This window comes from Pongo pygmaeus, chromosome 11 (genome assembly GCF_028885625.2).
Source record: "Pongo pygmaeus isolate AG05252 chromosome 11, NHGRI_mPonPyg2-v2.0_pri, whole genome shotgun sequence".
In the NCBI taxonomy this organism is placed as follows: Eukaryota; Metazoa; Chordata; class Mammalia; order Primates; family Hominidae; genus Pongo; species Pongo pygmaeus.
The window spans coordinates 101,286,499-101,294,972 of NC_072384.2; the positions used below are offsets into that span (position 1 = coordinate 101,286,499).

Below are 8,474 nucleotides of genomic sequence, written 5' to 3' on the forward strand. Positions count from 1 at the left end.
TCTTAAATACTTTGAACCAGTTCTTCCTGGCTGCCACTTGAAGTCTTTCATACTTGTAGTTTTTTTTTTTTAATTTTTATTGAATAAGAAAATTTTTAAATTTAAAATTTAATTCAGAAAAATCTTTTCACAAATTCTTTTACTGACTGTCATTTTTTAGACTGTTTTTCATTCTTAAAGAAAATGGAAAATAAACTGATCTCTCTGTGGCCTACCCAACAGACTTGCATAAGACAGTACACATTCTGGCCAGGCGCAGTGGCTTACACCTGTAATCACAGCACTTTGGGAGGCCAAGGCAGGCAGATCACTTGAGCCCAGAAGTTTGAGACCAGCCTGAGCAACATAGCAAGACTTCATCTCTATAAAAAGGACAAAATCAACTGGGCATGGTGGTACATGCCTGTGGTCCCAGATACTTGGGAGGCTGAGGAGGGAGGATTGCTTGAGCCTGGGAGGTCAAGGCTGCAGTGAACCATGATCACACAACTGCACTCCAGTCTGAGCAACAAAGCAAGACCCTGTCTCAAAAAATAATAAAGTAAAAGCACATATTGTAATATTATGGAATACAAATACAAAGGTGTACTATCTTTAATAAAAGATCAACTGGCAAAACTGGTGGGAGGAAATTACTATATTATAATAGAAATCTGGCCAGACATGGTGGCTCCAGCCTATAATCCTGGCACTTTGGGAGGCTGAGAAGGGTGGATCACTTGAGGTCAGGAATTCAAGACCAGCCTGGCCAACATATCCTGTCTCTATTAAAAATACAAAAATGAGGCCGGGTGCGGTGGCTCACGCCTGTAATCCCAGCACTTTGGGAGGCCGAGGCAGGCAGATCACGAGGTCAGGAGATCGAGACCATCCTGGCTAACTTGGTGAAACCCCGTCTTTAATAAAAATACAAAAAATTAGCCGGGCATGGTGGTGGTGGGCGCCTGCAGTCCCAGCTACTTGGGAGGCTGAGGCAGGAGTATGGCATGAACCTGGGAGGCGGAGCTTGCAGTGAGCCGAGATCGCGCCACTGCACTCCAGCCTGGGCAACAGAGCAAGACTCCATCTCTCAAAAAAAAAAAAAAAATTAGCCAGGCATGTTACTAAGCACCTGTAATCCCAACTACTCAAGAGGCAGAGATGGGAGGATCATTTGAGTTCAGGAGGTAGAGGCTGCAGTGAGGTATAATCGCACCACTGCACTCCAGCCTGGGCAACAGAGTGAGACCCTGTCTCCAAAAATAATAATTATTATTAAATATATTAATTAGATTTTTATATATAATATAGATAAACATATATGTACGGCAACTGTTGAAATGGTCCTAGTGAGAGGCCTACTGAGAGGTTAGAGGCCTGAACAACTACTACTGCTGCTGCTGCTGCTATTACTATTAATAGCAGCTAACATTTATTATGCACCAAGTACTACAATAAAAATCTTCTGTGTATCTGCTCATTTAATCCTAACAATTCTTCTTAAAAACTTTTAATTTTGAAATTATAGTCTCATGGAAAGTTGCAAAAAAAACTGCCAACCGGTCTCATGTACCCTTTGCCCATTTTCCCTCAATGGGAACACCTTGAATAACTACAGTAAAATATCAAGACCAGGAAATTGACATTGCTACAGTCTACAAAGTTTATTCAGATCAAACCAGTTTTACAAGCACTCATGTATATGTGTGTGTATAGCTCTATGCAATTTTATCACATATGTAGACTCATGTAATTACCACCACAATCAAGATACAGAACTGTTCCGTCCCTAAGACACTCCTGTAGTCCCACCCACTCCCCTCTCCTTGATACCTAAACCATGGCAACCACGAATCTGTTCTCCATCTCTTTATTTTTAGTATTTCAAGAATGTTATATAAATGGAATCATAGAATATGCAATTTTGAGATTTTTTTCACTTGAGACCCATTCAAGTTGTTACATTTTATTAACAGTCCATTCCTTTTTATTGCTGCATAGCAGTCCATGATATAGATGCACTATAGTCTATTTAACCTGTTGAAGAACATTTAGGTTTCCAGTTTTTGGCTATTAGGAATAAAGATGCTATGAGAATTCACACAGGTTTTTATATGAATGTAAGTTTTGGTTTCTCTGGAACAAATGCCCAAGACTGCAATTGTTGGCTTGTATAACTCTATTTCTAAAGATAAGGACACTGAGATGTAAATAGTGGAGCTGGGATTCTAATCTAGATAGTTGCCTCTAGGCCCTAACTCTTCATAATATTTCTAGCAGCTACAGAAATTGAGAGAAGTAAATGGAATCAAAGAAAGAGTAAGAAGGTAAAGTCAACAGAACCTAGCATTGCTCAGACGAAGGGTAAGTGTTAAAGATAGATAACATCAGGGTTCCAGCTCCAGCAGGTTAGAAAGATGACAAAAGGGAAAACATGAATTCACTTTTAAACAGATTATAGTTGAAGGACCTGTAGCTCATCTTCATCTAGCAGGCAATTACATGTATAGAATAGGAACTAAAGTTCAAGGGAAAGCTCTGGATTAGAGACACAGATTGAGAACCATCATATTTGGATGCTAATTAAATAAAAAAAGATCACAGAGTAACAAAGTATAAAATGAGAGAAGATTCAGAACCTTAACGAACAGAAACATTTGAGTCTTAAGTTTTATATTTATTTCCCCTAGTATTTTCCATGAACAGCAGATACTGCAAAATACTGCAAATTCAAATTAACTTTAGATTTTATAAAAGCCCTTCATGTTTTCTTTTCTTTTTTCTTTCTTTTTTTTTTTTTTTTTTGGAGACAGAGACTCACTTCATCGCCCAGGCGGGAGAGCAGTGGCACAATCTTGGCTCACTGCAACCTCCACTTCCTAGGTTCAAGCGATTTTCCTGCCTCAGCCACTCGAGTAGCTGGCCCTACAGGTGTGCACCACCATGCCCAGCTAACCTTTGGATTTTTAGTAGAGACAGGGTTTCACCATGTTGGCCAGGCTGGTCTCGAAATCCTGACCTCAAGTGATCTGCTCACCTCGGCCTACCGAGATGCTGGGATTACAGGCGTGAGCCACTGTGCCCGGCCATTATGTTTTCTATTTGAGTCTTATAGTCACCCTATAATGTAGAAAGGACAGTAGTATACTCTCTCCCATCCCCACACCCTTTTTCATTTAAAAAGTATAAACTAATAAATAAATAAAAAAAGAACGAATACACAGAATTAAAAAGCCCCAATACAAAAGAATATGGAAAAAGTATAACTTTCAGTCCCTGCTCAGTATCTAACTTGCCTCTCTCATCCATTTTATATATAATATGGAAAGGAATTTAAGGAGGTTAATTGGCAAGTCTTAGTAGCTAACAAGTCTACATTAATTAAGAATCAGGGAGACTGTTTTCACAAGTTAGTGCCAAAGGCGAAAAAGGAAGCTCCTACCCATCTTAAAGCAGAAGCCAAAGCAAAGGCTTTGAAGGCCAAGAAAGCAGTGCTGAAAGGCTGAAAGTAGTCATAAAATATGGTAAGTGGCATCAAACACATATACAAAAAAAGAAGATCCGCAAGTCACCCACGTCCCGGTGGCCCAAGGCACTGCAGCCCCAGAGGCAGCCCAAATATCCTTGTAAGATAGCAGGATACAAGGAGAAAGAAGCTTGACCACTATGCCATCATCAAGTTCCTGCTGACCACTGAGTCTACCATGAAGAAGACAGAAGACAACAACATACTTGTGTTCATTGTGGATGTTAAAGCCAATAAGCATCAGGTCAAATAGGCTATAAAGAAGCTCCGTAACATTGATGAGCCAAGATCAAGACCCTGATCAGACCTGATGAAGAGAAGAAGGCTTATGTTTGACTGGCTCCTGATTATGATGCTTTGGAGGTTGTCAACAAAATTGGGATCATCTAAACTGAGTTCGGCTGGCTAATTCTAAGTATATATATTAGTATCTTCTCACCAGAAAAAAAAAAAGAATCAAGCACTATCAACAGTTAAGTATTCATAATGACAAAGGTGATGGATAAATTTGATTCTAACACTGTTTGAAGTTTCATGTGTTAAAATAGGACAAAATAGATATTCTGTAAACCATGCCTTGCCATTCAATAAATTGATGCCACTTACCATATTTTATGACCACTTTTTTGGCAGTTATATTTCAAACCTAGAAAGTACTATAATTCTATAAATAATCAAAGTCACACCCCTTAATATATTACATAATTGAGTTTTTACGCTTTTCTCTAAAATTAAAATCTACTCATACTTTTTCTCAGATTTGTCTCCATGGCAGCCAGATACCCAAACAGAAAGTCTAGAATTCACAAAGATGAACCATAAGTTTCTAATCTGGACCCAAGTCAAGGTAAACATATTTGCAATGACGACTTTTAGTATATATTATTGAATGAATGTTTACGCAAAGATTAATGCATATATTCATCATATAGCATTATCAGAAAAGGACCTTGAATTACTCCAACTCTTATTTTCCAATTTTAGTTTAATTCTAGAACTAGATAGCTTTCAGGGACAGTAAGAGAATAGGATATAAATGTCTATACAAATTAGCACAGGTCTGAATCATGAAATAAATTAGTTTGATTTATGGAAAGCAGCTAAGTGCCAAGTAAGAACTAATCCAAACCAAAACATTCAGCACAATTTTCATTTCTGGCAACTCCAGCTCCTGGCTAGAAAAACTATCCTAGCTATGACAGGCTGGGTGCAGTGGCTCACGCTTGTAATCCCAGCACTTTGGGAGGCCGAGGCAGGCGGATCACCTGACGTCCGGAGTTCCAGACCAGCCTGACCAATTTGGAGAAATCCCGTCTGTACTAAAAAAAAATTACAAAATTAGCCAGGCGTGGTGGCACATGCCTGTAATCCCAGCTACTCCGGAGGCTGGGGCAGGAAAATGGCTTGAACCTGGGAAACGGAGGTTGCTGTGAGCCCAGATCGCGCCACTGCACTCCAGCCAGGGCAACAAGAGTAAAACTCCGTCTCAAAAAAAGAAAAAAAAAGCTATCCTAGCTATGACATGAAATGGTGACAATTTATTGAGCTATAAAAGTATTAGTAAATTAGTAGATTTGGCAGCCCTTTCTCTAAAGCTAAAACTACTGTTACTGCTTCATACCCCAAGTGCTAGAGCCTTGAATTAGACCAAGGCACTTCCACTCTGAAGTGGAAGCCAGTGGTGAACCAAATAATCAAGGGAATTTGTCTCCAAAATACATCTACCCCCTTCGCACTCCTCCCATCCGTAAAATTCTGAAGGGAAGTGGAGATGATATAAGTGATATGTGTATGCCTTTTTAAAAACTCCTAAATTGTTTTGAGGTATCTATTTCCAACTCCATGAAGAATTCTTAAATTAGGTCCAAACTTTTTCAAAACACTGTATCTGTCACAGGCTTAAGGAGCAGAGCTACAAAGTGACAAGGGCTCAACAGAAGGCTAGGAAGGTAAGGAGCTGTACTGGGAACAGATGTAAGCTACTTTCAGAGCTTTCTGTGCTGGCTCCCTCCAGAATCCACTACATTTTAGTCAGTGATAAATGTTCAGTTCAACATCCCAAGAAATGCACATAGTCTCTAGCAAGATAAAAATGTAAAAAGAAGCAATTCTGGAAATCAAAAAAATAATAATAATAAGCCACAGACGATAACAGACAAAAAAAATCTTCCGTTCTGGCTTTAAAAGAACAGTAACTCGGAACAAGGACCTCTAAGGGGAAAAAAAAGAACAATACAAAGTACTGTTGTGATAACTAGTTTTGAAACTTCTGCCCATATTTTATCAGTTTTCACTATGTAGCATTGGTTTTTCTATAAGACTCAGTCAAGCTGAAAATTTCAATCATTCTAGAACTTAATAAACTACTACAAGATGCCAAAACTGTGTATTGCAAATAATCAAACTTAAATCTGAATCACATGTCAAGACAGTTTAAGGGCTGGGCTAAAAAACACACTTTCAAGGTCTATTTTAGGGCAAACAATTAAACTCCTTTACAATCATTGTTTCAAATTCCTTATAAACAGCTCCAATACTGAAATGTTTCATAAGAGAGAACTTCTATAACATATAAACGATCATCTAACCACACTATATGCTAATTTGGACTAGTGTTTCTTTAACTACTTGGTAATTTCCTACTCCATACTCAACTTACTGCATTCTACAATGACACCTACTGGCCATTCAAAATCAGCCATTAGTTCTCTAAGAGAGCTCTAGGAGGCTTGTTACATTGTTACATAAGAAGAAACACACACACACACACACACACACACACACACACACACACACACACACGCAAACACACACACACACACACACACACACACACGCAAACACACACACACACACACACACACACACACACACACACACACGCAAAGATTTAACTGGTACTCAAAACACTACAGAATTCCACCTAAAATAGAACCAAAAATTTTCTTTGTGACTGAGATTGCATTATTCTTGGAAAAGGAGAAAAGACAAAGAACAAAACACCAAATATCAATAAAAATTTTTATCTAAAGCACTGACAAATGTCTCAGTACTGAGAACATCTGGGAACAAACAACTTTAATGATGCACCTCTTTCTCAATTAAAATTTTGAGAAAAAATGAAATTTTGATTTAGGTTCATATATAGGAATATAAATTATCATTAACAGAAAAAATCACATCTTATAAAGTTTTTCTGACATGCAGTACTGAAATAAATTTAGGAAAATTGTAGAGTTGCTGACACTACATTAGACCTTATCTCCTAAGCTAAAGGCAATATTTCAAACACCTTACACTTTAGAAATTTATAACACTTCTTTTAAAATCATTTTCCAGTGCTTCTCTGAAAATTGTTTTTCAATGAGCTATAAAATCAAGTTTTTATCTCGTTTGCCCTTCCATAACACATACTGAATAGAATTCCTATTTTAATTCTACATTTTATTGTGGAAACAATGAATTATAAAACTTTTTTAAAATAATATAATTTAGTTAATTATATCTATAAATATATTTTGCCTCTGTCCGAGAGGTTCAGAGTCCACTTTTTAAACCTAATAAATAATTCATAAGTAGCTTCTCAGACTTGCTTACAGAACAAACTACTTAAAAGTTGACTTTTTTCGGCCGGGCGCGGTGGCTCACGCCTGTAATCCCAGCACTTTGGGAGGCCGAGGCAGGCGGATCACCTGACGTCCGGAGTTCGAGACCAGCCTGACCAACACGGAGAAACCCCGTCTCTACTAAAAATACAAAATTAGCCGGGCGTGGTGGCGCATGCCTATAATCCCAGCTACTCCGGAGGCTGAGGCAGGAGAATGGCTTGAACCCGGGGGCGGAGGTTGCTGTGAGCCGAGATCGTGCCACTGCACTCCAGCCTGGGCAACAAGAGCGAAACTCCGTCTCAAAAAAAAAAAAAAAAAAAGTTGACTTTTTTCCGCAAATTCAGACCACCACCTGATTTTCACAGTCCCTAACTTCCACAATATCCTGGGGGGAGGAAGGGATCTACCAACTAATTTTCTAGTCATTTTCCAACTTACACTTAGCTCCCATTGTAAATTTTTAAAGGACTCCCCACTTTTCTGAAGATCTTTAAAAAATGTTGTCAGCCTTGACCCTCAATAAATTCACGAACTACAAAACATGAACCTGGCCACATTCATCGCAAACTAGTATCTGTCAAGTCAAGTCCATATTTGGGATAAGCTCTTCGTGACTACTCTATCCTCCCTGCTACCACCCTTCGCCTACAGAACCTGCCAATGTAAATGGCACTCAAGCCAACGAAAAAAGTGTTCTAACACATTAATAGGTTGCAAGATCTCCTCTCCCAGGAGGGACAACCTAGTTGTTTGGGTAAATAACAGCCAAAGATTACATAATGTACAGCAATAATGAGTTTTCAGGATCTGACCGCCAGTAAATATTTTTCTTCTCCGCTCCCCCTCACCACCCCCAGGAAATGGCCCTAAAAGGCAATCACTGGGATTTCTCTTAACTGTCTTCAATGCCGTGTCCTTTTCTCGCCTGGGGCTTTGTGCAAGGAATCTCTTCAGCCCCCACTACACCGCCTTGCTCCCGCCTCTCCTCCCTCTCTGCTGGCGCCACCGCAGCCCCCACGCCCTAGGTGGGCCCCCACGTCGCCCCACAAGGCTCGGCTTCCACCCGCCTCGGCTGCCGCCTTCTCCTCCTCACGACCCTCCCAAGATGCTACCTGGTTTACGAGAGGTTCCGGGACCACCAACACACCGGCTACCGCCTTTCCAGACCACCCTCGCCAGCTCCCCTCTGTAGTTTCCGCGGCCGAAGGAAAAGAAAAATCCTCTTCATCTAGCACTTTGCGTCCCCCAAAGACAGCACCGCCGCCTACCTGTCACCCTGCTGTCTCCGGCTTCCTACCGCCACCGCCTCCCGCAGCAGCCTGCCAACTGCAGCGCAACAACCAACCCTCTCATTGGGTGAG

At 40.1% G+C, this 8,474-nt stretch overlaps 1 protein-coding gene across 14 annotated transcripts in view; it reads right to left on the minus strand.

The window, feature by feature from the left end:
* HYCC2 (hyccin PI4KA lipid kinase complex subunit 2) overlaps nt 1–8,474 on the minus strand; it is a 96,046-nt gene that overhangs the window by 87,401 nt on the left and 171 nt on the right. For 4 of the 14 annotated variants that reach the window (XM_054476841.2, XM_063648335.1, XM_063648332.1 and 1 more), the window contains exon 1: nt 8,382–8,451. The exons of 1 other annotated variant lie outside the window; for it this stretch is intronic. The gene's annotated coding sequence lies outside the window, so the exon portion shown is untranslated. Of the gene's footprint in view, nt 1–8,225; nt 8,468–8,474 lie in introns of those variants that run through there. 9 more of the 14 variants (XM_054476850.2, XM_054476844.2, XM_054476842.2 and 6 more) reach the window with 6 other exon arrangements.